Source organism: Triticum urartu, chromosome 6A (genome assembly GCF_056163025.1).
Source record: "Triticum urartu cultivar PI428250 chromosome 6A, HENAU_Tu73, whole genome shotgun sequence".
Taxonomy (NCBI): Eukaryota; Viridiplantae; Streptophyta; class Magnoliopsida; order Poales; family Poaceae; genus Triticum; species Triticum urartu.
Genome location: NC_141878.1, coordinates 586083031 through 586089322, shown reverse-complemented (window position 1 = coordinate 586089322; position 6292 = coordinate 586083031).

Here is a 6292-nt window from a genome sequence, read left to right as displayed (position 1 = left end):
ACTACGAGGCGTGGTCGGATGCGATCGAAGACATGAAAAACAGAAGGGAACGTCGGATTGGGACACGGACCTCGGCGGTGGAAAAGGGGCGGTGCAGCAGACGCCCGAACACCGGCATCGACATGCCGCTGCTATGTGCTCTCATGTGCGTGATCTCCACCTATCTCCGTTGCGCCCTTGCTTGACTTGACTATATGGACTTTAAATAAAGCCTGTTTCCAGAGTCCAACTCAAACAGGGACTCCGAGCCAGAATCCAAATTCCAAAGCTTCGGTGACTTGTGCCCCACATGCCTTCTTGATTTTCAGCAAAAATAATGCTTGGACTAGGATTTGATCTCTGGTTTGTAAGTAATTAACAAATAGAGTTAACCACCTCACCTATGACACTCATTGTTGAACATTCTAAGGGAAATACTGTTTTTGACATGTTTTTGCCTTTAATATGTTAGCACTGAAAAACTTTTTGTTTCAAGCATCGTGGTAACTTTGATCATTGGGAATAAATTTGTTGAACCCGCCCCCCCCCCCCCCCCCCCCAGTAATTTCTGTAAATAGCACGATAACATTCACGCCATAGACCTGATAATTTAGATACAAACGTCGTGGTAACTTTAACCATTGGGAAGACAAATGTGAAAAGATACCCGAATAATTTATGTGTAAATAGATGGTAATATACGCAGCGCACATCTGATAACTGAGGTAGAAGCACCATGGTAACTTTGACCATAGGGATTTTTTTTTTGAAAAGATACTCCGGTATCTTCTGTGTAAATAGCACGATAGTATACCTCCCTCCCCTGACATTTTTATGTGTAAATAGTATGAAAACATAAGCACTGCGATAACTAAACACCATGATAAGTTTTTGACCCGTGGGGGGGGGGATTTGTTGCTGAAATATATCCTTGATAAATTTTGTGTAAATAATATGATATTTTAAGCACTGCGGGCTTGATAGGTTATCTAGAATCACCATGATAACTTTTTGCCCTGAGAAAAAGTTGTTCAAAACATCCTCAATATTTTTTGTATAAATAATATGATAATATAAGCACCGCATAACCGATAACTTGCAATATAAACATGATGGTAACTTTTTTACCAAAGGAAAATAAGTTGTTAAAAACATACACTCGCCTCGTGTGTGGGCCTCTTGGATGAACACAACACATGGTGTGACACGGAAAAGTCACATAATGTTTAGTGTCATGAGAGACACACATGCTATAGGCATGATAAGTTACGCAAAAACATCATGGTAATTTTTGACCTATGGAAAAAGCTACCGAAACACACCCAGCTTTTTAGGTGCAAATACCATGATAATATACGAACCGTAGACCCGGTAACTCATGTACAATCCCCCATGATAACTTATGTGTAAGTACCACGATATTTTATACATCGAAGACCTTATAACCTGTGTACAAAACACAGTGATAACTTTGAAGGGGTGTAGTTGTTGAAGCATAGTACCTGATACGTTCTATGTAAATAGCACGGTAAGTTATGCAACACAAGCCTGATAACCTGCATACGAATATCATGGTAACTTTGTCCTGAGGAGAAATCATGTGGTAGACGTGAAGAAGTGGCAGTTTTCTCGGGGGTGAGCGCCCGAGATGTGCGGGAGAAGCAGGTTTCTCGGGTGAGCCTGCGGGGTCATTTGGGAGGAGGCGAGGTCAAAGGACGAGGATCGTATGGTACTTTAAAATGAAAAAAATAGAGGTGTGGCAGTTTTGCTTATATGACACACGTGTGCCAAATATCACAGTCCTATATATATATATATTTATTTATTTATATATATATATATATATGTCTGTCTCTGTCTCTTTCCCGTAATAAAAGAAGAAAAATCCCTATCTCTACTCTTTTTTTAGAAAAATCCCCATCTCCACTATTCGCCAAAGAGAAAAGTCCACTTTACAACCTTCAACTAGCCACACAGTCTAAGACTCCCCTCTCGACTCCAAAACCAGTCATTCAACACCCTCAACTTTTTATACCATTCAAAAGACCCCCCCCCCCCCCCCCCCGACCCGCTAGAAGCTGTTTTTTTCACACGGGACCTGTTTTGACTAGCAGACCGTGTTGTTTGCATTGCCACGTCACTTTGGTGATTTTTTTGGCTTCCAGGACGTGTGCTCCATACTCGAAGGGGAGCGCCAACACGGATGTATACCAAAAAAGCAATAAAAAGATTAACGGGAGCGTGTCGCTCCTCGTCGTGTTCTCACGTGTTTGTTTCGTCGTGTCGTGCCTCGTGCGTACTTGAAGCTAGCCTCACAAAGCATACACCTGCCTACTTGCTAGTAATACTTGTATACATGCGTGTGCTATCCAGCGTCAGGAATTAGCTTGGTTCGTGTCTGGTGCATCTCGCCGTAGACGAAGCTGTAGTCGGAGTAGGCCACGGCCGTCGGCGTGGCGCTTGAACACGCCGAACACTGCCACCCGCCTGAGGATCCTTCTGCTCGTCTCCAGCAGCAGCGACCCGATCTCTACGCCAGCGATCAGCTCCGCATGTCCCCGGCGAACCAGTTCGCATGCAGCGTCAAAACCAGTCAGCGATCAGCTGCTGGGGACGTCAAAACCAGTCAAGAGGTGATGTGGTGTTGCCCAGTCAACTCTCAATGCAGTCAAAACCGGTCAACACAATCAAAACCAGTCAAAAGTGAGCACGGGTTGATTTTTGAACCAGATGACAAGTTAAGGGTGTGGAATAACAGGTTTTGGAGTTGAGGGGGGTATTTTAAACTCTATGGTTAATTGAGGGTTGTAATGTGGATTTTTCTCTTCGCCAAAAGGTAGGAATCCAGATATCAGGGATCGTTCGATGGTAGCAAGATAAAAAAAAAACGAAACATTCCCTGGGGGGCGCGGCTATGTGCCGCCCAGAGGGATCCCTAACGCAGGGTGGCCTACCGCCGGCTCATGTCACCAATATTTTTCGATTTTTCTTCACATTTTTTAATCATGTGTAAGAAAAATGTTTGTAAAAGCCACGTGGTTTAAAAACTTTCCATGCCATCTAAATAAATGTTTATACAATGTACAAAAAATTGCCATGGGCAACACATTTACTTTTTTTGTTCTTAAAAAAAGGCAAATTCTGCCATAGTGATTTTTTTTTGCAATGGCCAAAATGAAAAAGACATGGAAAACTCCATTTGCACATGGTTGTAAAAGGTGGATTAATATTTGTAAGGTATTTTTACTATATACATTGAAGAAGAAGAAGAAAAAGTAAATTTGCCATCATATAGAACACAAAAAAGTGTACCATGTATTGTTTAGTGGAAAATTGCCATTTCCATCAAAGTAAAATTACCATGGTCATTCAAACTAAAACTGCCATGAGCAATAAAAGTAAATTTGTTGTGGATATAAAGTAAATTTGCATGGCAATAAAAGTAAATTTTTCATGGCAATAAAGTTGAAATTGCATGGCTATAAAGTAAAATTGCATGAGCTATAAAGTAAAATTTGCCATGGGCTATGAATAAATTTCCCATGGTCTTAAAAGGTAAATTTGCCATGGCAGTGAAAATGATAATGTAGAAATAAGAAGTTTGCCATGGTATAGAGAACACAAAAATCCCTTTAAATTGCAATGTGATTAGATGAGCAATTTGTACGCACACAAAATGCAAAAATGTTTATGTACAACACATTTTCATACATTTTTCCATATTACTATTCTAAAAAAATCAATTTTTGATATGATGTATGACACACTATTTCGAAAAAAATGCCATATGATCAATCCACACATTTTTTTGACATGGTATGCCATATGAGCAATTGTCACTGTGTTCTGCAAAAATCACATGCATAGATTTTTTTGGAAAGATGATCTATAGTGCAAGGCAAACTTAGAAAATGGTTGTTTACATTGTTTTGGATATTTGAGTTATAAGACACACGGCAAATTGGTGAGTAACAAAAACTTTTCCCAATTTTCGTATGTCATTTGTCAAAAAAATGCCATGTGACTTCACGAATAATTTCCATGTGACAGAGGAATACAATTTTATATAAAATATGCCATGTTTTTTTCCACAACAAAGGCATAAGATTTACCTTATCTATTAATTAAGGAGATAATAGAGTTTGAGAGATTTACAAAGTACCCCACAGACATGACATGGCAATTACTCACGCCTAATAATACTCCCTAGATGCTTAGCACCCGCGGTAACCCAAAGGTTTGCCTCATCACATATTGCGCGCAAGAGAATTGGTGGTGGAGCGCTCTTGTGCCGGAAGATGCGAGAATTTCTCTCGTTCCAAATGATCCAAGGTAGGAGTGCCATGTTTGAGAATACACTAGAATTTCTGATTTTTGCCATATCATTTGACTAAATGCCATGTTGGAATTCACTCTAACTTATGCCATGAAACAAAGCAAAGTAACAATCTCAGACAAAATGAGTTTTGGCCGACAATATGGCAAAACTATGTATAACAAAAACACTGAGGTGAGACTTCCATGGTGACTGCGAGAATTTTTTCTCGCTGATTCCCAAAATGACACTCAAAAAACTGCGGAGGCACCATCCTCAGCCTGTCCGCCATCTTGTCTTCTCGGCTTGGCACTGAGGAGCACACAAAACTCCTCGGCCCGGGCGCGAACCCCGGGAGCCATGCCACCCCCACCGCACTAAGAAGCCCCCCAACAGCTTCTCTCCAGTCTCCTCTCCATTGCCAGCAACACGCATTCCCATCGCCATTAATTTCCCCCGCGCTCACGCTTATGCTCCCGCTGGGATAATTCGTGCGCGGTAGGATTCTTTCGAAGCACGAATGCGCGGGTCTCCTTCCCATATCACCGATCTGTGACCTCCTCCTACTGCATCCTTCTATGCTTGTCGTTAGCCAGTGGCAACCGCTATTGGACCTCTAGGTGTCGCCCGATGGGTCATCTGTGCATCTCCACCCATGAGTCGGTCCACCCTCGTGCAAGTCGAGGCCGGGATGGCCGCATCCGACGTAGTAAGCGCGGGCAGCGGCAGCCTAGCGTAGGCCAACCGCCGTAAACACCAAAATCTAAGAGCAAATCAAGGCACTACTGCTATGGGCCGATAGTCCAAAGGAAACTACTCAAGGGCGATCATGATGGACTTCAAGTTGATGGAGATGGTCACCGTGGAGATTCCCCCCTCCAATAGAGTAATGAAAAAGGCGTCTAGATTGGATCATCATGGAATAGAAAGGTGCGGCAACAAAAAAATTAGGGTTAAATCTGGAGGTATTTTTAGGTATATATAGAGGGATGTTGCAAGGCGGTGTATAGGAGATCGAGGGGCCCTACACAACCCCACCACATGCCCCCATGTGGTGGGGGCACGTGGGGTCCGTGGCCCCTGGCTACTTCTTGTGGCCTCTGGAAGCTTCCAGATGAAAAAATACTTCTAGAATTTTTGGAGCTCCATAGTTTTTTTCTTTCAAAAGTCCAAAAACACGCAAAAGAAAACAACTGGAACTTGGCACTGAATTAATAGGTTAGTCCAAAAATAATAATAATAAATTTGGTCCAAAATTATGCCAAAATGATATAAACATGATATGAAACAATAAAAAATTATAGATACGTTCGAGATGTATCACCGACCCATAGCTTTCTCCATGACATGTTGGTCGGAAACACCTACCAGTCCTCCTTTTGTTCTCATCGACAACACCATATTTGTGATTGCTCACATTTTTGACGGAAGTACTAACAACCACTTCGTTTGGCTGCAGAATAATATCATTATTATCTCCCTCATCATCCAGATTTTTTTATTGCCAGCGATGAGTTAGAAATTTCATTTTCTTCCTCCTCTGTCTTGTTCACTTCAACAATAACTTGCATGCTCAAACCAAGACCTCTAGCAGAATCACTCAACTCCAGTAACCTCTTTCTCTCGGCTACTTCACATAGCTCACATTAACACATGAGACAAGAGTCTGCCTCGTGCTACCTCACACAACCCGAGACCTTTACTTTCTCCGTTTCTCTTCTATCAAATAAAAAACATGGTTACAACCGCTTAAATTAACACACACACACACACATCGCACAACAAATGTTCTGCTACCAAGATTGAGGGAAAGATCAAGATAAGTCGATACGGTAATTTTAGGGCCTCTTTGCATCACAAGATTGTGAAACATAGGAATACGAAAAACACACAAATATGACAGTGCAAAAATATAGGAGAACAAAGCACAAGAAAAATGTAGGAATAGTTGTTTGAAATTGTAGGAATAGTTGTTTGGATCAAACACATGAAAGTGCC